Source organism: Canis lupus, chromosome 11, assembly GCF_011100685.1.
Source record: "Canis lupus familiaris isolate Mischka breed German Shepherd chromosome 11, alternate assembly UU_Cfam_GSD_1.0, whole genome shotgun sequence".
In the NCBI taxonomy this organism is placed as follows: domain Eukaryota; kingdom Metazoa; phylum Chordata; class Mammalia; order Carnivora; family Canidae; genus Canis; species Canis lupus.
In genome coordinates this window covers 30494908-30519832 of record NC_049232.1, presented here as the reverse complement: position 1 = coordinate 30519832, position 24925 = coordinate 30494908, and the positions used below count along the sequence as shown (strand labels likewise).

Below are 24925 nucleotides of genomic sequence, written 5' to 3'. Positions count from 1 at the left end.
ACCCTTATGCTTTGCTGGTGGGAATGTAAAATGATGTACTTACTGTGGAAAATAATTTGGCAGCTTCTCAAACAGTTAATCATAGAATTAGCATATGACCCAGAAATTCCACCCCTAAATATATACCCAAGAGAACTGAAAACATATTTTTACAAAATAACTTGTACATAAATGTTTATAAGAGCATTATTCATAGTAGCCAGTAAGTGAAAACAGCTAAACTATCTCTCTGTTAATGAATCAATAATAAAATATCATAGCCATTCAATGGAATATTATTAAGCAATAAAAAGGTAGGGGATGTTGCTATGTGCTATAATATAGCTGGATTTTGAAAACATTATGCTAAGTGAAATAAACTAGACAAAAATGTCCATATGATATATGATTCCATTTGTGTGAAATATCCAAAATCATCAGATCTATAGAGATAGATTAGAGACTGCCTGGGGAAGCGGGTAGGGGAGAACTAGATTGGTTGTTGAAAGGGTTTCCTTTTAAGGTATTGGAAATGTTATGGAATTAGTGGTGATGCTTGCATAATACTGTGAATATCCCACAAACCACTAAATTCTGCAATTTAAAATTGTGAATCTTATGCGAATTATCTTTTAAAAAGGTTAACAAACTCATAAGGAATGGAAGAGAGACCTGTTCTACCAGATACCACAGTATATTATAAGGTTACATTGTGTGAGATAGTATGATATAGACAAATAGTTTAGTGCAATGCATTGACATCTAGAACAAAGTCAAGCATCTGTGGGCACTTAACTCATGACAAAACTAGCATTGGAGAGCAGTAAGAAAAGTTATTTTCAATAAATTTTATTGAATCAATTTGGTTTTTCTAAAAGATTTTATTTATTTATTCATGACAGACACACACAGAGAGAGGCAAAGACATAGGTGGAGGGAGAAGCAGGCCCCATGCAGGGAGCTTGATGTGGATCTCGATCCTGGGACTCCAGGATCATGTCCTGAACTGAAGGTAGACGCTTAACCGTTGAGCCACCCAGGCATCCTAGTTGAATCAATTTGTAAAATAACTAAGCTATTTCCCAACTCACATTGAACAAACATTTATTTCAGATAGGTTTTTTGATTATACACAAGATGCAAAAGAATAGTAACATAAGAAAACTTTCAGGAGAAAATAGAGTAGATTATATATGATCATTTTGTGCAATTAGCAGGACACAAAAATAAATTAAAATAGTGAGATTGTTAAATTTGACTGCAGTAAAATTAAGAATTAATGTTCAACAAAAGTCACAATAAGTGAATAATAGAAGGGTAAGCCATGAGTAGGAAATGTATTTTCACCACATATAACCAGGAAAGGGCTCATAACTAGAAGACGTAAAACACTTCTACAAATCAATATGGAGAAGACCCAAAGAAAATGGAAAGAAAATTGAAAATATCTTCTCTATATATGAACCAACACATATATACATGACTAATGCATAGAAATGCATTAAAACTCATTAGTAATCAAGAAATGTAAAATTATATTCTACTGCACAGTAAACTAATGACTAAAATCAAGCAGAATAAATATTTTTGGGTGAATTTGTGAAACAATAGCAACTCATCTCATAATTATTTGGCAAGATCTTCTAAAGTAGAACATATGCACATTTTCTGACATAGTAATTTACTCCTAGGAAATATCCAACATAAGTACATGAACATGTTGGGATGCCTGAGTGGTTCAGTGGTTGAGCATCTGCCTTCAGCTCAGAGCATGATCCTGGGTCTGGGGATTGAGTCTTACATCAGGCTTCTGATGGGGAGCCTGCTTCTCCCTCTGCCTGTGTCTCTGCCTCTCTCTCTGTGTCTCTCATGAATAAATGAATAAAATCTTTAGAAAAAGAAGTACATGTATGTATATTTAAAAGATGCTCATAGAATTGCTCATAATAACAAAAAAGTAGAAACTTTGTATCTTCCAAAAAAGAATTGAATACATAGATTGCATAATATTTGTCCAATGAAACATTACAGATTAATGCAAATAAATTATAGCCGCAAGCCACAAGACAGGTGAATTTCACAAATGTGGTGCTAAAGAAAAGAAACTAGACATAGAAGAAAATATAGTGTTTGATTCCAATTGTATAAAGTTTAAAACTAAGGAAAAATAAAACTATAGGATGACCAAAACCTCTGGATACATAGGCAGATACATATCATAAATAGTTTATTGAGATTACAATACACAATGCATTCAATGACATTACAGGATCTGTTCAAAGGGTTGCCCCTCTCTGGCAATGCAGAATCCATATATTCTGCTATTTATGATCAGTATGTGATATCCATGCTGCACTTCCACAAATCCCCACATATACATCTGTGTTGCCTCAGGTGGTTTGTATTCTCATTTGAACCTGTGCTTCAGCATAACCTACAAGAAATAATCAAGTGGGTTCAAACTGTTTGTGTGTGTGTATACTGTGCACACTATGCTCATATATTTGTGTAGACTGTGTGTATATAAGTATGTGTATATATTTATGTGTGTATGCTGTGTGTATGTGTGTATATATGTGTCTATACGTATACACATTGTGACAAAAAGCTTCAGGTTTCTAGTGTCAGTCATGCTCTAGTTCTTGATCTGTGTGCTGATTACATGAATGTTTATTTTGTGATAATTTATTAAGCTTTATACTTTTGCAAGTTTCTTGTGGTTTTCAACTGACAACAAATACATAATTTAAAATATGGAAAGGAATAAAAACTGGCTCCTAGGCTTAGAACTAAGATCTTAGAACAGAGGCTTCCAGGAGACAGTATCCATTCTACACTCGTGAAGGCAGGATGGGAATTCAAAGAACACTCTCATAATACAACAAAACCCATTATTTGCTCTTCTCCAGTGAAGTTCTGGTCTCCTCAACTGATTCAACGTCCTTGAGAAGTAATTTTTAGTAGATTTATTCCGGATGATTTGTTACCAGTTAGTGATCCAGCATTATAAATATAATTCTGACCAGAGAATCTAATTTAAGCACTCTGAGAATACAGGAAAACACATACTCATATGCACACAAAACCCTAGATATAGTGTCAATTCTTTTTCACATTTATTGTATTTTCTACTCCCTTTCAAAGAAAGATATGTGTTTCAACACTTGTACAATATGTTATTTCCAACTTGATTCCCAAGGCAAAAATAAAAGGCAATCTTCAAATGTTTAAAAAAAAACCCTTTATTTTATAATAATAGTGGTTAGAAGTTCAATATTTCTGCTCAAACACAGAGAAAGGCAGTCATATTTACAAAAGGCCTCACAATGTTTGCCATTGCCTTTCCACAAGACAACATTTATAAAACCTTTGCATCCCGTGGCAGGTGCTAGGTCTTCTCTTGGGGATTTCTGCTGTTCAGACATTGTCTTTCATTTAAACTTCAAAAACCTTCAAAAAATAGAAGCTGCATTTCAATATAATTTGGAAATTAAAACTCTTTTATTTTTTATCATTATAATATCTTCCATGGATTTACTTTTCTAAAATGAATCAAAGCCCAAACTAATTGCTATCTGATAGCTAGCAAAGGCAGAAAAATTGGAAAAGCTTTTAAAAATGAAGCTTTGGTTTTGCCTCACCCACAGGAAAATTAAATGCAAGTAATAAATAGAGAATTTCAAGTACATTTAATAATGATATTCCCTCTTCCATTGAGAACTTAAAGAATAAAACTGAATATTATGGTCACCTGAATAATTGGAAATAGAGTTTTAGAATCAAGACTACATTCCTTTTCTTTGTTTTAATGGCATAATAGGAAATCAAATAAACACATTAACTTAAATGAAAAACATTTTTTCACCTATGCAAATGATTTCCTAAAGTATTCTCATCAGTTTATAATATTTTAGATGATTTTACAGAATTATAAAATTTTATTGCATGTCATTTTTTTAAATAGAAAACTAAAGCATCCCCCTCCCACTTTCTTTTTTCTTATTTTTATTAGGCTTGGATTCCTGGATCATCTGGTGACTTCAAGTATCTGGTAAGACATTTTTTGTTATGTAGTATTATCAATATTTTTGTTTCCTTGCCACAAATCTTTGGAGGGTGTTTCTTTTTTTTTTTTTCTCCTCTCTCAAGCTTAATCCATTTTCCTAATTCTATCCTCATTTCCATCACCTGAGGTTGAATCTCAGAAGGCCAATAGAAGAAGATCAGTTGCATCTTAGCACATGTAAAATGATCTGAAAGGCCAGATACTACTTTCAGATTCAATTTCATGGGTCAGGAAATTATTCCAAAAAGCAGGAGCATTTGTTCCTCAAGGATCAAAACGTACCATGGAAAGATTCTGCCCTAGAAAAGACGATTATTTTGGGTAAAATGTAGAAAGTATTAATTGGAAAAATTTTCTTTTAATATCAAATGTGACAGTTGCATTTTGCATAAAAACCATGGGGGCTAAGTATGATGACTGTATTTAAAATTTTTTTCATTGCTAAAATGTTGGTATTATAGCTTACATAATATAAAACTAGAAACACACTGAAGACACTGTTCCTTTTGCCATGGAAACTCTAAAATTTCTTATGGCATTTGCCTGATACATACATTATAGACATGGGAAAGATATATTATTTAATTAAAAAGATGATGTTAAGGTAGAATTTTTTCTATTAAATTATATTTTTACAAACAACAGCTTTTTATTCATCTTAGAATCTACCCAGTCCTTTTATTTTCCTCCAAATATTATTGAAAGTTTGATAACATTCCAATTCATATGGTGAGATCCTACTATGTTCTGAATCTCTGTAAGATTATAAAACATGTTATCTCATATTCTCTTATTTAATTTTCTAGGTGAGTCTTTTTTTTTAAGGTTCCTTTATTTATTCATGAGAGACCCAGAAAGAGGCAGAGACAGAGGCAGAGGGAGAAGCAGTCTCCCCGCAGGGAGCCAGATGTGGGGATCACGCCCTGAGCTGAAGGCAGAAGCTCAGCTCAACCACTGAACCACCCAGGCGTCCCTAATTTTCTAAAAAATATTCTATCTTGAATTTTTATTCTTGTTTATTAGCCTGGGAGCACCCCCATTACATTTTTTAAAGTTCTTAGGATTGCCTTTTCTGTATACCCAGCTGAGAGTAATAGGAAATTCCATCTTGGCAGAGTGTGGATTACAGCCTTCTTACACACCATTATATACTAATAACTGGTTATTGCTTGGTTGGAATGGGAGGGTGGTGAGAGTTCAGCATGCCTTTTTATTGTGTATTGGCTCTTGCTCCCAAATGCTTTTCCTGGTTTCTCAGTGAGTACCTTCTGGCCATCTTCTCATGACTTTTCTGTGCAGCTTCAAGCTATCCCAGTCTACACCTTCTGCCAGACAGTAGCAAAGTTGATAGTAAACTGTCATATTTAAAAACGACTATAGGGGATCCCTGGGTGGCTCAGTGGTTTAGCGACTGCTTATGGCCCAGGGTGCGAACCTGGAGTCCCGGGATCGAATCCCAGGTCAGGCTCCCGGCACGGAGTCTGCTTCTCCTCCTGTATCTCTGCCTCTCTCTCTCTCTCTCTCTCATAAATAAATAAATAAATAAATAAATAAATAAATAAATAAATAAATCTTAAAAAAAAAAACGACTATAGAAGAATTGAGGTTAAGCTAACAAAATCACAGCACAGAAAAGGGGAAACTTACACTTCTATCCAGTCCTACTGCTGAAACCACTGGATATGCATTCCCAAAGAGGATAGCCTTCTCAATTCTTCCTCAGGACCAGCACTCCATTGTATTGTGCGGGCGCACATCCCTCCCATCAGGATCTGCTTTGGTGTTCCTTATATTTGAGTCCAGCCAGTTAGTAGATATGTTAATGTTATAATAGTCTGCCAGCATTTTACCCAGCCTACAAAGACCAGTTTCTCTTTATTGTACATACGTTTCTAGATGTGAGTGGGATATTGCATTACCTGCAGATAGGATTATGTTGAAACTGCTCCCAACAAAGAAACTCAGGGTTCCATATTTAGTCATAAATAGGAGCAGCAGAAATTTGAAGTTTGTATTTTTCCTTAGCAATTTTTACAAGTCCTGATCACATGCTCAGCCACTAGTTATTCTCAGGATGAGAATGAGGGTTAGCCTCCCAACCCTCCAGTACTTGGTACTAATGGGAAACTTTGCTTAAGCATTTTTTGGGAAGGTTCAGAGACTTGCAGGGTCTCACAGACAGCAGAAATTTGATGTCTCCATGTCCAGCATTAAAAATCCCAGAGTTTCTGGATTTTTTCCACCCATAAACCTTTTCTTATTTATATTAGTGTAATTGGAACTTCCTCCTGTAATTATCTTTTATCTTAATTCCACCTTCCTTCCTTATTTATACTGGCAGTGCAGTATTCCAATTCTGATCATCACAATGCATTATTATTTATTTATTTATTTATTTATTTATTTATGAGAGACAGAGAGAGAGAGAGAGAGGGAGAGAGATAGAGAGAGAGAAAGAGAGCAGAGAGGCAGAGACACAGGCAGAGGAAGAAGCAGGCTCCATGCAGGGAGCCTGACATGGGACTAGATCCTGGGTCTCCAGGATCAAGCCCTGGGCTGAAGACGGCGCTACACCAAACCTCATGAGCCACCTGGGCTGCCCTGTCTTCTGGGTTTTCTTCTGTCTTGTAGTTCATCTCATTTCTAATCCATGTCTCATAAGACAGACAGATGATTCATTCTAAAACAACACTCTCAGTTGTGTATATTCCACCATGTTTCCTATTAGCATTCCCCCCTCCCTATCTGTTGTGTAAGATATAAGGGAGTCCCTCCACACATATTCAAAAGCAGTCTTCCTTGAGTGCAAACCAGGAAACTCAGAGCGGGTTGCATTGCTCAATTCTTTCCTCTCTCATCCCCCATTGTCACCGGCTCCTGTCAAGACAGTGATCCTCCCTATCTGCCCACACACCTGCTTTCTATTCATTCATTCATCCCTCAATGTGTAGTTCAACTCCCATTTTCTCCTGGGAGCCTTCATTTAAAAAAATATTGTAGTTTGATCTTCCCTTTCCAAACTCTGTTTTCACGATCACAGAGTTCAACACTTTACCTTATAGTGTCATAAGCTCTAAGTTATTTTTTAATGTATTTTTTACTCAGCAGTTTTGCAAGCCTATAAATGAGGTAACAATGCCATTTTGTGTTGTTTACTATGGTTTACCTAACACATTTATCTGTGTTTCATAGTTTTCCAAGAAATATTTCAATTGACTAATTTATTTAAGATCTCACCTACATTTATAAAGACCAAACCTAAAATTTAATTTCTATATTTGTTTGCTTCTATCCAATTATTATTTTAAAGAAAAGAACAATAAGAATATAGAGGAAGATTAATAGTATTACCTGAAACAAATTCTGCATTATAGGATACACTCTAGAAAATTCTTTTTAGAATATAATTCAAAGAATATAAAATAAATGAGAAAGTCAAATCAGAATAGTACAGAAATATAAATGATAATATGTAAACTATTACAATGTAAATAAATTAAAATATACCCTATTCAGTTATGATAACTCTCAAACTAAAAAAAATAATAGTTACCCTGGAACTAAATGCCAGCAATAAAAATTCAGTTCAGTACAGAAGAGCTAACATTGCTATGTTGATGTTGAAAATATTTACAGAAAATCATATTGCAGCATTTTTTCACTTATATAAGATAATGTGTTTAATTCTTACAATTCACTGAATTTTGTATCTGTGTGTGCAATTGCAGCAATCTGTTCCAATTCATAAATTTTACTTTCTGCACCTGGAGTTTGGACCTTTTAAGAGGTCAGAATAACATATGCACAATTACGTACGGTTGAAGGGAATTCATATTTTTAAGCACTCACTGTATATCAGATACTAGGCTAGGTGCTTTTTTGACATAGTCTCATTGAAACCTTCCAATCATAATCTGAGTCATGTGTTTTAGCCACCATTTTAGAGCTAAGGATACTAAGGGTTAGAGAGGTTAATTATTTAATGTGTAATCACTTAGTAAATTAAAGATACTGAGATTTCAATTTATTCCTAGGACTCTGGCGACTCTGCTATTAGGCATTCCCAAAGAAAATGTATCCCAGTAAGGTTTTAATAAAACCTAATTATCCATGTATTGGAGCCATAACCCTGATCTTTAGAAAGTTGATACATAAGTGGTTAAAGAGAGATTTAATCATTGTACTTGTATAGTTATTTGAGAAGATAGAAAGCTTGCTTAGTTTAAATCCAAGCCTGGGAGGACACCTGGGTGGCTCAGTGGTTGAGCGTCTGACTTGGGCTCAGAGCGTGATCCCAGAGTTCTGGGATTGAGTCTCACCTTGGGCTCCCTGTGGGGAGCCTGCTTCTCCCTCTGCCTATGTCTCTGCCTCTCTCTCTGTGTCTCTCATGAATAAATAAATAAAATTTTAAAAATCAATCAATCAATCAATCAATCAATCAATCCAAGGGGGAAAAATTTTCACAGATCGTGCCCAAATTGTGTGGGTATCTTTTATATGATATATATCTCTTATGTCATACATATTTTATGTCATTTATATCTAGCTGTATCTATCATATATATGATAGAAATCTGTCATAAATATGTATGTATATGATAGAAATATGCATACATAAACCATTATGTGTCATTAATTACAAAAGTAAAATCTATGGAAAGCCACATAATCTTTCTGCATTTAGACAATGGTGATTAATGGATACTTTATTCTCTCATTCATGTTCTCAAGTTTTAATGCAAATTTTATGTAAATTTGGCCATCCTCATTTTTTTTTAACTGTATTACAGACAACCTGCAAATTACACTCATGTGCTTAGCATTACTCATGGAATTTCTTTGAATTAGTATAAATTATTCAACTGGAGTACTGCATCTTCCAGGAATTGAATACTGTCTTCAATATAGATGGTTTAAAAATATTTCTTGGACATATGCCAAAGTGTTTGATGCTGTAAAATACCCCACCCCTTGAAAATTAAATGTTTGGTGTTAAAATATTTTATGTTTTGTGAGTTTCTTAGGTTGCATGTGAAAACGGAAAGGAACCACACACATATGTCTACCTCATTGTTTTGAATTAGTATATCAAAATATTCCATAAATTTCAAAGCGATATAATTACTAAAATTGTTTAGTGTTAGCATGCTATTCTGATGTGAATTGGCATAATGTGAACATAAGTCATATGTTAAGAGACCAAAGGAAGGATTCATACTCATGCCAATTCATTTCTCCATGCATTGCCTTACAATTTATCGAGTAACTTATCAAGCAGTCTGATAGAGGTTGGGTGATATAAAAACAATATGACATGACACAGACTTCAGGGATCATCATTTTATGTGTTCTGTATAATTATTCTTTTACTTTTTTTTTCTTTTTGAAAACTGGTATTGTTTAAAATTCTGAGCTTTTGTTTTAGGCTTTGCATTGTATCCCTTTATGTTACTGGGATAGCAGGTTATTGGGAACCATGTGGTTAGTATGAGAAATGTTGGTAGTGCATATCAGTATCTAGGTTTCCTTTCACTCTTGAGTGTGAAGGAAATTATATTTCCACCTTCCAGTTTTGTGGGGCCATGGGGTTACTTCTAGCTAAGGAAAAGTGGAAGTGTGCTTTTGTAGGCTTTCTGCCTCTGCACAAGATGTATCACCTTGAAATAATGGAGCCATTAGAGTAGATCATCCTGAATGCTTGACTTACTGATGAAAGACAGCTGCTGTGGCAAGTCCTTCAGTTCCATAGTCAATTGAGAAGTCTAAGACGTATTTTTTGTCTTAAACCACTAAGGTGTTTTTGGGTTTGGGTTTGTTGTTGTTGTTACTGTTGTTTTCTTTGGTTTTGTTACAGCAACACTATGTCTATCCAATCTAATCAAATTGTTCTGGAAAAATGGTCATGGTAGTGTTTGGGTAATTCTAAAATCCAGAGTCTGTTTGTAAAGGTATTATTTCAACAATTATTTTTTACTTTAAAATAGTTCTCTCTTTTCACTAAGTATTTTTTCCTTGGCAAAGCAGGTAACACTGGCCCCCAAATTGTAGTCTCGAGAAAATATATACCAAAATATTTAATAAAATCAGCTATTATTTCCTTAACAAATATCTTTAGATGAACCAAACAACATGAAATAGGGAAAAATATAAGACATATATCTAATCTTTAAATAGTACACCTCAGTTGAACTATGACCAACTTTCTTGTAATAATAATACTTTTAGCTCTTTAATCATATCTGGCATTAGGGATAGAAAACCCATATGACAATGTTTTCCTTTTTCTTAAATTAAAAAGATTCTCTATGTCTTAGTTGATTTTATTGAGGTGTGGTGCTCAGAGTAATCTATGTTTAGCTCTTTCTTTTTTTTGAAAGGTTCTAAAGCAACAGCCCCCCCTTATGTCTTCTTCTTCTTTTGACTTTTATAGTGGAAGTCTCCATATGCTTTCTCATTTTTACTTAAGAGATGTACTCATTTAAATGCCACCAACATGCCCTCCAGCATCATTTCTACAATAGCTAATTAATTAAACATAACTTATTTTTTTTTTACACACAGGACTGGAGAGCAAAAATAATTGTATACAATTACCTAGAATTGAAAGAATTTAAATATACCACAATGGAAGGGGGCACAGCAAATTATGCCTCTTGAAGTATTTCATGCCAATCATTAATAGCCTTTAAAATAGTTGTGGGACATTTAAATTTACCTCTAAAAATTTTATTCAACTTTTAAGAATCAGAGCTATTATTACATTTGAAATTCAGCCTGACTTTGGTGTTACATCCTTTCAACAATTTGTATTAACTGTGTCTACTTGCTCCTCTCACCTAATTTCACCTCAGAATGGAGTTCAGGAAATCTTTGTAGGGCAGCACAATTCATTTTGGTGAGACTATTAGTTTTTAAACATTTTTCCTTTGCACTGAACAAATTTATTTCATATGAGTAGTTTGCTCCTCAGGGTGGCATAGGACTCACATACTTGCAAAAAACAACCTTTACTCAGTTGAATGCTTGTAGTGTCGATAATCAGACTATATGGTTAACTGTCCTTTTACTGGAAAGTTAGCTTATCTACTCTTCAAGCACTCTCATCTGACATAGAATATTAATAAAGACTTTTATGAAAACAATTTAAATAAGGATTCCAATAGATCTACTGGTGTTATCTTCTCTGTCTTAGTACTAATACATGGAAAGAATATTTTGTGGTTAATTAAGCACAATGTCCCCTGCTTGATTTTTTGCCTGTTGTCCTAACTCAAGTAGTACTTCTCCAGGTGTTCACCGAAATGAAAATATTATCATAATAGGCTTAATATAGATATGTTTATTATTCTCTGTGTTTGCATTGTTATTTCCTCTATTTTGAGTACTCAGAACACTGGACTTATGGTCCGATAAATATCATGTGATACCAGGGATGCTCTATGATTTGCAGCTGATGCCCTGTCAAGTTCTCATCTCTCTCCCTTGGTTTTTGAGAGAGATGCTAAAACAATCATTTTCAGTTTGCCCCAGCCTGAAAACCACTTCTGCGATACAAACTGTTGTATTAGAAAAAGATACTTTGAAAAGTTTCCCATAGACATATTGAGGCACATGAAAAGGTCTTTGCATGTGTCACTATTATTTTCTAGTGTTGCTGAATTGGTTTTATTGTAAGTGGGAGATAGATGGTAAGAGATGTTTTTCACAATTTCAGAAATGGAGGAAGAACAGGGAAACATAAAAAGATAATAAAAATGAGATTAAAGAAAGGCAATATTGTACAATATGTTTAATTTCCCTGAAAAAAAAATGTAAGCATGGAGTTTTGTTACTGACCCTGTATGCTTTTGTTTGTCATGTAGGTATTGATCCATTGTCAAGTAAATACCTTTTCCCTGTTCAATTGTTTCATTGACATAGAATGTATCATTTTCTCTATATCTTGCTATTTCTAAATTAGTCCTCAAATATGTATACTTTACTTATTCATTTAAATAGTTTTTCTACCATATAATGTAGTTCTGTGAATAACTCACTGAAAGCAGAATCTCCAAATGACCACTTATTTTCAGCCATGTATGATATCATACGTACGCATTTGTGTTTTTAACGTATATATAGTTTACTTTTTCCACAACCACCAAAACTGCTTTGACCTTGTATTTGATCTTTTTAAAATATGCTTTTTATTAAGTAAAATTTTACAATAGTCATATAGATACTTACAATGATTTTTAAAAATCCCTAAAGAATATCACATTTTTTGCTGAAGATACTGAGCAATAATAGTAAGTGGCAAGGTGGGCAGGCTTTAGGAGAATGGGGCTAGGCTAATAGGAATAAATATGGAGGATTTTACATTGTCCTGCCAATGGCTACCTACTTGAGAGTGAGAATCTGACTTCAACCTCTATCTTTGCTTTGAGATATCCATTATAACTTGGACATGTGTACTGGTTCCTACATATGGAATGCAGAGACTTGACACATATGTGTGACAATGGCAGTATTCTCATATGGATCTCTGAGAGGGGGGATGTTTTTGGTGTAAGATTAAATGAATATAACCAAGGAGATTTCTGAGAAAGATCATATGGAGGATTTATTCTGGAATTAAGTTTTCTTGGTATTATATGACACACCAATACTCTGTTAAACAGACATACAAGTTGTCCATAAACCATAGTGTAGGATTTCTTTTTCTGACCTAAAACTCTACCAAGTCAAATAAATCATGTTTCATAATTAGGTAGCTGTGTAGTTGCTGTATTACTCAAAATACTGAATTGGTTGGATTCTATCTCTACTTTTGTAGGATTCCCTTTAGTCATCTGCTTTTTTTTTTTTTTTTTTAAGATTTCATTTATTTATTCATGAGGGAGAAAGAGAGACAGACAGAGACAGAGACACAAGCAGAGGAACAAGCAGCCTCCATGCAGGGAGCCTGATGTGAGAGTCGATCCCAGGTCTCCAGGATCAGGCCCTGGGCTGAAGGCGGCTCTAAACCGCTGAGCCACCCGTGCTGCCCTGAGGTCGTCTGCTTTTTTAAAAGAAATCTCCTGCCAAGAAAGACTTAAAAGAGTACTTCCAATGATTACATGTATGATCAAGTTTCGTTTCCAAGTGTTATTTTGAGAGAATAGTTCTTATAAAAATGTTACTGTATCTTCCTGAAGTACTATAACTTGTCAAAAATATTTGTCTCAAAAACTCAAACATTTCTTCCCTAAAAAGGAAAATTTGGACATTTTGTTGTATCAACATGTATCTAAATAATTACAAATATTTTCTATACTGAAAAGAAAATCAAGAAACCTGAGTCAAGAGACTATATTCAAATTTAAGGAAATAACTACTGATAAGCCTCCCTCACTAATATTCCTGCAAACTTTCCTTTAGGAATGAGGAAAACCATTTTTCAAATTGTATGTACAAAAGTCTTGATTGGTATTCACAGCTTGCATTTTTATAGAGAAGCTCAGATTTTAGTTGTTCTCTGTGTCTTTGATTGTGACTGTTCAGTCTGCATTCCAGTGCATTAAAAAGGTTCAGTACTATAATTCTTGTGTTAATTTGATTAATGTACTCTTCCAATGAACACAGAAATGATCTGAGCAGAAAACAACTGAGGTTTTGGCAAGAAATTATACCACCCATGTCTATTTCTTTAAAAATTCTACTGAAGAGGGGATCCCGGGGTGGCTCAGTGATTTAGTGCCTGCCTTTGGCCCAGGGCGTGATCCTGGAGTCCTGGGATCGAGTCCCACATTGGGCTCCCTGCACGGAGCCTGCTTCTCCTTCTGCCTGTGTCTCTGCCTCTCTCTCTCTCTCTCTCTCTCTCTCTCTGCGTCTATCATGAATGAATGAATGAATAAATAAATAAATAAAATCTTTTAAAAATTCTACTGAAGAGAATTGAAGTTCTCATTGAAATGTGTGACATCATTGATATGTCAACTATAATTGAATTTTTAAAATGCATGAAGTCATCATTCCAGAATCCTAAAGTCAGCCCTTAAAGACATTACTGAAGTTTTACATTTAACTTCTATAGTAATATCACTCCTTTTTAGCAAAATAGTCTTTTTCTATTGCCAAGCCTCAGATATTAAGGTAAAAAGTTCTCTTCTGATAGAAGACAGATCACATTTCTTGTGGTCAAACATGTATTCCTTGTAGAATAAAGACACAAAGTTCAATTTTATTGTGGCATGGTTTTGTTCTAACTAATTCCTATTAAAAAGTAAAACTAACTTTTGCTCACTAAAAATAGTGTAGTCTTATCCTGTCTTTTCCAGTTGTCACATTTAAGAGCATTATTTTGGGGGCTACACTTATGCTGTTATTATTTTACACTATTTATTTTTACCATGTAGCAGGACGTTAGCATATACTTTATAATTTTATTTTATTTTTTAAAGATTATTGTTTATTTATTTGTGAGAGAAAGAGAGAGAGCACACAAGCGGGGTGAGAGGCAAAGGGAAAAGCAGAGTCCGTACTGAGCCAGAAGCCCAACTTGAGACTCCATCCCAGGACCCTGAGATCATGACCTGAGGCAAAGGCCGAGGCTTAACTAACTGAGCCACCCAGGCTCCTATACTTTATAATTTTATTTTATTTTATTTTATTTTTATTTATTTATGTCACAGAGAGAGAGAGAGAGAGAGAGAGAGAGGCAGAGACATAGGCAGAGGGAGAAGCAGGCTCCAGGCACCGGGAGCCCGATGTGGGATTCGATCCCGGGTCTCCAGGATTGCGCCCTGGGCCAAAGGCAGGCGCTAAACCGCTGCGCCACCCAGGGATCCCTACTTTATAATTTTAAAATATATTAAGTAAACTTTAAATATCTTCTTTGGGAATTATTCTGATAACTTTTATTTCAAAGCAATGCACAGTTATTCTATATATGTTCAGTACATTGCCCAAATTTCCAATGTGATCTTGATTTCAGATTTTTACCTTCATATCCTTAAATAAATAAGAATTTATTTTATTTTTTATAAGATTTTATTTATTTATTCATGAGAGACACACACAGAGAGAGAGAGAGGCAGAGAGAGAAGCAGGCTCCATGCAGGTGGCCCGACGTGAGACTCGATCCCGGGTCTGCAGGATCACACCCCAGACTGAAGGCAGCACTAAACCGCTAAGCCACCTGGGCTACTCAATAAGTAAGAATTTAAAAGAACAAATGACTTATTATTGGTTTGAAAAAAATAAATACCCATGGAAACAATATTGTGCTCCAGGAACATCTTCATGCTCCTTGAGATTGGTTTGTAGGCTGGTTCTACTATCGACTTCTCGTGTGTGACTTAGGACAAACAATTTAAATCTCTAGGTCTTGGGCATCTGGGTGGATCAGTTGGGTTAAGTGTCTGCCTTCACTTCAGGTCATGATCTCATGGACCTGAGATGGAGCCTTACATTGGGCTCCCTGCTCAGCAGGGAGTCTGCTTCTACCTCTGCCCTTCCCCTCTGCTCATGCTCTCTCTCAAGCAAAATAAAATAAAATAAAATAAAATAAATAAAATAAAATAAAATAAAATAAAATAAAATAAAAAATAAAAGAAAATAAAATAAGATAAAATAAATAAAATAAATAAAATAAAATAAAATAAAATAAAAAATAAAATCTTAAAAAAAAAAAAAAAAAAAACTCCAGGTCTCAGTTTTCTCATTTGTGAAATGAATCTGTCTATAAATTATTTCCAACTCTGGTAATCTATTTTGGATGAAAAGTTTCACCTCTTCTCCATCTTTGTATTTAGGTAAAGAGTTATGTCTTCTTAAATTTGCACCAAAGTTCATGCAGAACTGAACATGAAAATCCCAACAGCATGATGTCGTCTTGTCTTGAATGTTGATCTTGTTTCATACGCAGGTTTGCAATGTTATTTTCTCTTAGAAAATAAAATATGTTGGTGTGCCTTCTTTAAAGAATGGCAGTGGATAACTCAATTATTTATCATGTATTTATACCTATTTCTTGAGAGACTCAAATAGCATTTTTCCCATAAAATGTGTACTATTTTCTTCTCTTTTTTCATAATAGCAAAAGGCAGAGTTTCTTGAACTGGCACCAATGCTTAAATCATAAGGGAATCTTATGAAAAAGGTATTTTCTAGGAAGTTAAAGATGATTAGAATTTATATTCAAAATTTACTTAGAAAAAAATTGGATTTTTTGGATTCAATCTTTCCATTACTATTTTAGTCTGAATCCTACTGTACATACTTATGTATTTCTTATGGGAGTATTACAGATGGAAGTATCACGCAGTTCATATGTTCCCATAGTCTTTTTATAAATAGAGTGCCTGATAATCCAAAAGGAAGAGTTTACCATGCCAAGATTAATTGCTTCCATCTATCTACTGTACAGAAAACTGGCTCGTTACCGTTTCCTATTTTCCCTTAAACTGCCCAAGGTTTGCAGGTCTCCAGTTAAGGAATAAGTGCTGATTATATTCATGGTAAAACTTTCCCTTGGGATTACAAGGCACCTCAGCTCTAAATTACTCCTTCCATTTCTGTTGTTTTCAGAACTAAACTTATAAGATCTTGGTTGAAATGGCCACAAAAGTAATATAAACAAAATGAGTGAGTTTTATACATTTTTATTTTGAAAGGTGAGCTCATTAAAACTTTTATTAGTACTCATTTGACTATTAAGTAGCTAATTTTACGTAGAATTACAAATTTTGTGAAAATCACTGTTTAGAAAGAACATTCTTCAGCCTTTCAGTTCTTTGTTTCACATCTGTTTGGAGTAGGGTTTTTTTTATTTTTATTTTTTTATAATAAATTTATGTTTTATTGGTGTTCAATTTACCAACATGCAGAATAACACCCAGTGCTCATCCCGTCAAGTGCCCCCCTCAGTGCCCGTCACCCATTCACCCCCACCCCCTCCCTCCTCCCCTTCCACCACCCCTAGTTCGAATCCCAGAGTTAGGAGTCTTTATGTTCTGTCTCCCTTTTGATATTTCCCACATATTTCTTCTCCCTTCTCTTATATTCCCTTTCACTATTATTTATATTCCCCAAATGAATGAGAACATATAATGTTTGTCCTTCTCCGATTGACATACCTCACTCAGCATAATACCCTCCAGTTCCATCCACGTTGAAGCAAATGGTGGGTATTTGTCGTTTCTAATGGCTGAGGAATATTCCATTGTATACAAAAACCACATCTTCTTTATCCATTCATCTTTCGATGGACACCGAGGCTTCTTCCACAATTGGCTATTGTGGACATTGCTGCTAGAAACATCGGGGTGCAGGTGTCCCGGCGTTTCATTGCATCTGTATCTTTGGGGTAAATCCCCAACAGTGCAATTGCTGGGTCGTAGGGCAGGTCTATTTTTAACTCTTTGAGGAACCTCCACACAGTTTTCCAGAGTGGCTGCACCAGTTCACATTCCCACCAACAGTGTAAGAGGGTTCCCTTTTCTCCGCATCCTCTCCAACATTTGTGGTTTCCTGCCTTGTTAATTTTCCCCATTCTCACTGGTGTGAGGTGGTATCTCATTGTGGTTTTGATTTGTATTTCCCTGATGGCAAGGATGCAGAGCATTTTCTCATGTGCATGTTGGCCATGTCTATGTCTTCCTCTGTGAGATTTCTGTTCATGTCTTTTGCCCATTTCATTATTGGATTGTTTGTTTCTTTGCTGTTGAGTTTAATAAGTTCTTTATAGATCTTGGAAACTAGCCCTTTATCTGATACGTCATTTGCAAATATCTTCTCCCATTCAGTAGGTTGTCTTTTAGTTTTGTTGACTGTATACTTTGCTGTGCAAAAGCTTCTTATCTTGATGAAGTCCCAATAGTTCATTTTTGCTTTTGTTTCTTTTGCCTTCGTGGATGTATCTTGCAAGAAGCTACTGTGGCTGAGTTCAAAAAGGGTGTTGCCTGTGTTCTCCTCTAGGATTTTAATGGAATCTTGTCTCACATTTAGATCTTTCATCCATTTTGAGTTTATCTTTGTGTATGGTGAAAGAGAGTGGTCTAGTTTCATTCTTCTGCATGTGGATGTCCAATTTTCCCAGCACCATTTATTGAAGAGACTGTCTTTCTTCCAATGGATAGTCTTTCCTCCTTTATCAAATATTAGTGACCATAAAGTTCAGGGTCCACTTCTGGGTTCTCTATTCTGTTCCACTGATCTATGTGTCTGTTTTTGTGCCAGTACCACACTGTCTTGATGACCACAGCTTTGTAGTACAACCTGAAATCTGGCATTGTGATGCCCCCAGATATGTTTTTTTTTTAATTCCCCTGGCTATTCGGGGTCTTTTCGATTCCACACAAATCTTAAAATAATTTGTTCTAACTCTCTGAAGAAAGTCCATGGTATTTTGATAGGGATTGCATTAAACGTGTAAATTGCCTGGGTAGCATTGACATTTTCACAATATTAATTCTGCCAATCCATGAGCATGGAATATTTTTCCATCTCTTTGTGTCTTCCTCAATTTCTTTCAGAAGTGTTCTATAGTTCTTAGGGTATAGATCCTTTACCTCTTTGGTTAGTTTTATTCCTAGGTATCTTATGCTTTTGGGTGCAATTGTAAATGGGATTGACGCCTTAATTTCTCTTTCTTCAGTCTCATTGTTAGTGTATAGAAATGCCACTGACTTCTGGGCATTGATTTTGTATCCTGCCACGCTACCAAATTGCTGTATGAGTTCTAGCAATCTTGGGGTGGAGGCTTTTGGGTTTTCTATGTAGAGTATCATGTCATCGGCGAAGAGGGAGAGTTTGACTTCTTCTTTGCCAATTTGAATGCCTTTAATGTCTTTTTGTTTTGGAGTAGGGTTTTAAAAATATGTTTCTTTTCATACTGAGGTGAAAGAGCTCATTGTTATAAATGAATACATACTCTTAATATTGTGATGTCTTCTTTTCTCCGTCTATATAGCCAGAATTTGTATCTAGATTCTTTTTGAAGTTGAGGATTTACATGGATTTAATTATGGTGTATTCTATCTTTTTAGCTTTATCAGAAACAAGTGTTTGTCCTTTGATTCTAGAAATGAACCAAAATTGTTCATTCATTCTATTTTTTGTCTAAAATATATTTGTCATGTTTTATTTTACAACTCCAACCAAAGCATTAGTATGACTTTTCATCATTAATGTTATGGAATTATAGAGACATCACTAGTAATATGTCATTTGTTCAAGGACTTAGAAGTCAGATAATCAGCATAAGGCAATTCAACAAACATTTATAGAGTTTTTATTTTGTGCCAAACAGTGTCAAACTTAGAGGATTTACAGTTGAAAAATATACTGTCTTCCTTCAAACTGCCAACAGTATAGTATGGAAAACAACCCATAAATTATAGTATAGTAAAATACTATAGAAGAATATAATTTTAAAAATCCCATTTTTTACTATAAAGAAGCTAAAGTTCAGAGACAAAGTAATCTGCCCAAAGTCACACAGGTATTAGAATGAAGATTCAGAATAAACTCAAGGTGTTCTAATTTCTTCTCGATTGATCAATAACTAAGTCCTGTAGAAAGTAAATTAGTGTTTCCTGTACTTTCATCTTTCTCTTAGAAGTGGCACACACACACACACACACACACACACACACACACAGAAATCACAGCAGTTATGTATACATACCAACAATTAAAATTGCAATGTACTAAATACTCCTATTCCTGCCTTATGCTCAATCCATCTCCTATTATCACTACATTGCCATTAAAAAAAAAAAGATTTATTTATTTATTTGAAAGAGAGAGAGAGAGCAGAGGGAAGGGAGGAGGGAGAGGTAAAAAATCTGAGGCAGACTCCCCACAGAGAGTGGAGCCCAAGAGGGGCTCCATCTCAAGACCCTGAGTCCATGTCCTGAGCTGAAATCAATAGTCGGAAGTCTACTGGACTTAGCCACTCGCATCCCAACACATCACCATTTTTATATTAACATATATTAATCATCTCCTCTGCTAGATGGCATCTGTTAAACTCACCAGTCACATTGTTGCCTGAAAGTGTTTACCTTTAGATCTTTCAACCACCCCCACTAATCTCAACCTGGAAGACTTCTTATAGCTATTGGATTCAATCATTCTTTTTTTTTTTTTTTTAGGATTTTATTTCTTTATTCATGAGAGACAGAGAGAGAGAGAGGTAGAGACACAGGAAGAGGGAGAAGCTGGCTCCATGCAGGAAGCCCAATGTGGGACTCGAACCTGGGACTCCAGGATCACACCCTGAGCCAAAGGCAGACCAACCACTGAGCCACCCAGGCATCCCTGGATTCAATCATTCTTCAGGTCTTCCATATCTGGAGATTTCTCAGATGTCTCTTTAGCTACATGCTTCCTCCCAGATACCACATAAAGCACTTAATAAACAGTACTACAGTCTATCATAGTATGCTGCCTAATTTTACTATTATTAATAATATTTACAGAAAATAATTTTACGGGCAGCCCTGGTGGCTCAGTGGTTTAGTGCCACCTTCAGCCCAGTGTGATCCTGGAGACCTGGGATCAAGTCCTGTGTCGGGCTCCCTGCATGGAGCCTGCTTCTCCCTCTGTGTCTCTGCCTCTCTCTCTGTGTCTCTCGTGAATAAATAAAAACTTAAAAAAAAGAAAATTTTACGTAATCTACATGTCCTTGAAAAAATTAATTTGGATATAATTGACATAACTTTGTATTACTTTCAGGTGTACAACATAATAATTGGGCATTTGTATATATTACAAAGTGATCAATACAGTAAGTCTAATTAATGTCTGTCACCATACATAAATTTTTTTTCTTTTTGATGAGAACTTTTATAATATAGTCTCAGCGATTTTACAATATGCAATACAGTATTAACTATAGTCATCATGTTATATATAACCTTCCTGTGATTTATAACCGGAAGTTTGTATCTTTTGACCTTCTTCAGCCATTTCTCTATCCCTGCCCCACCTCTAGCAACCACCATTCTATTATCTTCATCTATGAACTCACTTTTTTTTAAGATTGCATACAGGAATGAGATCAGTCGGTTGAGCATCTGCCTTCAGCTCGGTTTGATCCTGGGGTTCTGGGATTGAAGCCTGCATAGGGCTCTCTGCTCAGTAGGAAGTCTACTTCTCCCTCTCTCTCCCTTTGTGTGCTCATTCTCTCTCAAATCAATCAATCAATCAATCAATCAATCAAAAAAAAAAAAAAAACACCAAAAGTGGGATTGCTGGGTTATATGGTATTTCATATGGTAGTTCTGGTTTTTAAATTTTTGAGGAACCTCCATTATGGCTGTACCAATATACATTCCTGCCAGCAGTGCACAAAGGTTCCCTTTTCTCCACATCCTTGCCAACATCTGTCATTTCTTCTCTTTTTTGTAATAGCCATTCTAACAGTTATGAAGTGATACCTCATTGTGGTTTTGATTTGCATTTTCCTGATGATTCGTTATACTGAGTACATTTTTGATTTACCTGTTGGCCATCTATGTCATCTTAGGAAAACTGTCTATTCAGGTGTTTGGCCCATTTTTAAATTGGGTTGTTCATTTTACTATTGAGTTGTATGAGTTCTTTATATAAATTAGATATTAGCTCTGATGATTTGCAATTATTATATCTCATTTGATAGGTTGTGGTTGCCTTTACCGTGCAAAAGCTTTTTGGTTTCATAGAGTCTCCTGTATGTATCTTTGCTTTTATTGCTTTTGCTTTTGGTATCAAATCCAAAAGTCATCACCAAGACTGATGGCAAGAAGTTTACCACCTATGTTTTCTTACAGGAGTTTTATGGTTTCAAGTCATACATTTGAATCTTTAATTCATTTTGAATGCATGATGTAAGAGAGTGGTACAGTTTTATTCTTTTACATGTGGCTATCCAGTTTTCCCGTCATCACTGAATGGTTTTTAAGAGGCATCATTCATGGTATATACTTGTCTCTTTTGTCATAAATTAACCATATATGCATGAGTTTATTTCTGGATTCTTTATACTTTCCATTTATCTATGTGTCTATTTTTATGTAAATATCATGCTGTTTTGATGACTAAATATTTGTAATACAGCTTGAAATCAGATAGTATGATGCCTCCAGCTTTGCTCTTGTTTCTTAAGATTGCTTTGACTATTTGGAGTTTTTCATGGTACCATACAAATTTTAGGATTGTTTACTCTATTTCTGTGGAAAATGCCATTAGAATTTTGATAAAGATTGCATTGAATCTGTAGATTGCCTAAGTGGTATGGGCATTTTAATAGCATTGATTCTTCCAATCTATGAACACAAAATTTTTTCCAGGTGTTTGTGTTGTCTTCAATTTCTTTCATCAATGTCTTGTAATTTTCAGGGTACAAGTCATTCACCTCTGTTAATTTTATTCCTAAGTATTTTATTCTTTTTAATGCCATTGTAAATGAGATTGTTTTCTTAATCTTTCTGATAGTTCATTATTAGTGTATAGAGATGCAACATACTTTGCATATTGATATTGTATCCTGCAACTTTACTAAATTCATTGATTAGTTTGAACAGTACTGTGGCAGTCTTTAGGGTTTTCTAATATTAATAGTCATCTGCAAATAGTGACAGTTTTACTTCTATTCTGCTTTTGGTGCTTTTCATTTCTTTTTCTTGCCTAATTTCTCTGGCTAGGACTTCCAATACTGTATTGAATAATAGTGGCAAGAGTGGGCATTCTTGTCTTTTTCCTGATCTTAGAGGAAAGGTTTCAGTTTTTTACTTAGGGTATGATGTTAACTGTAGGCTTGTTATATATGTATGTTGTTAATATGTAGAGGTACATTCCCTCTGTACCTACTTTGTTGAGAGATTTTATCATAAATGGGTGTTGAAATTTGTAAAATGCTTTTCTGCATCTATTGAGATGATTATATGATTTTTATCCTGCATTTTGTTAATGTGGTGTATGATGTTGATTGGTTTACAAACATTGAACAGCTTGTTGTTTACCCTCCACATCTTTGTGATTTTTCTAGTTTTCCTCTTGTAATTGATTTCTAGTTTCATGCCATTGTGGTTGGAAAAGTTACTTGATACAATTTTCATCTTAAATTTAAAAAAGACATGTTTTGTGGCCTAACATATGTTCTATTCTGGAGAAGTTACTTGAGCACTTGAAACTAGATAGATAGATAGATAGATAGATAGATAGATAGATAGATAAATAGATATAGATATATAGATAGATATAGATACAGATATAGATATATAGATAGATATAGTTACAGACATAGATATAGATGTAGATATGGATACAGATACAGATATAGATACAGATATCTATATCTTCTGGTCTGATATGTCATTTAAAGTTCATGTTTCCTTATTGTCTGTCTGAATTATCTACCCACTAATGAAAGCATGACACTAAAGTCCACTATTATTAGTATTTTGCCATCTATTTCTCCCTTTCATTCTGTTAATATTTGCTTTATATGTTTAGTTACTCCGACAAAAAATATTTTTATAGAAATGAATCTTAAAAAGTGGGATTGCTGGAAATAGGTCATATATAATTTTAAACTTTGAAAGGTATCTGTGTATGTATGAATTGTTCATGTTTCTTGCCCATTTTCAATATAATTTTTTATAAAATTCTTATTGAGTCATTAAAGCTGTAGTATATTAAAATGTTTAAAAATATTTGGGGATTTATGTCTTATTTTCAACTGCATTCATAATATGTTTTGCCACCACTAAGAATTTTTATGTAGTTAAATTTACCAGCTGTTTTCTTTTCTTTATGGTTTTTAGTTTTCATATCATGTTTAAAAGACTTTCCCATTTCAAAATTCTATACTAACTCACTTTATTCTCTTTTGGTATTTTTAGAGTGTTTATTTATTTCAATTTTATTTTAAATTAATCTGAATTAGTTTTGCTGCAGAGCATGCCAAAAAATACAGCTTTAATTTTTTGGCAAAGAATTAGCTAATGGTCTCAATTCCATTACTGAGCAATTGATATTTCACTCACTGATTTGAACTAATGAAATAGTATTCTTATTGTCATTAGAATTTCCTTTTTTAAAATATTTATATGCCAAAATATGTTTCATGCCTATAATAAGAGCTATAAAAGTTATCTCACATTTCCCCAGAATTGTATGGCTCTGGATGGAACCCAAGTCAGTCCTTGCAACATTTAGTTTTGATTTTGCAATAGCATTTAGTATTACAATGATTTAGCACAGCAGTTTTTCCTATTACTATGCAAAAATATATTAACTCAATAATATTCCTCTGAGAAAGTTGTTACAAGAGAAAATATGCTATAGCCCTTTAGTAAGGGTAGCAGTCTTACCAATTAGGGGTAAAAAAGGTAACTTCATCTTAACATTTGAAAGGAAGCTCCAGTGAGGCAAATCTGTCACCCTTATTTTTATATTTAGTAATGTGTATTCAGTATTTTTTTTCAAATGGGCCACCTGTTTTAAAAGATATATTTGCTCTATTATACCATTATATATCCGCAAATGCTACTTCAGGCACAAGACATTCTATTTTAAATGCGAAACCTAGACAATTAAAAGTTAAACTTTCCTGGTTGCTAGAAGTAGGGAAAGTAATCAATCTTCCAGGACATTCTTTTGAGTGTCCCAGCACTTGTATTGTAGAGATACAACTTTGGAGATGAGATCCCCTGATTAATGAGGAAGTCTATGAAACTAAGCCTTAGCAAAGCTCTAATTTATAAAGATGGAGACAAGTAGCCATAATTTTAGTAAAACCTTTCTACATCTTACAGAAGATCTCTTCTTCCAATATTCTCTACTTGTGTTTCTTTCTGTTCCTGAGATGAAAAGTGCATGAATGTGCCTCAGTAAGATGGTGGTTATGGCAAGCCCACTGTGACACCTCTG

The 24925-nt window shown here is 34.5% G+C and overlaps 1 protein-coding gene across 13 annotated transcripts in view; it reads left to right on the top strand.

Moving 5' to 3' along the window:
• Positions 1-24925, top strand: part of PTPRD (protein tyrosine phosphatase receptor type D) — a 2163408-nt gene that overhangs the window by 829146 nt on the left and 1309337 nt on the right. For all 13 annotated transcript variants that reach the window (XM_038552342.1, XM_038552385.1, XM_038552349.1 and 10 more), the window contains one exon: positions 3992-4030. The gene's annotated coding sequence lies outside the window, so the exon portion shown is untranslated. The remainder of the gene's footprint in view (positions 1-3991; positions 4031-24925) is intronic.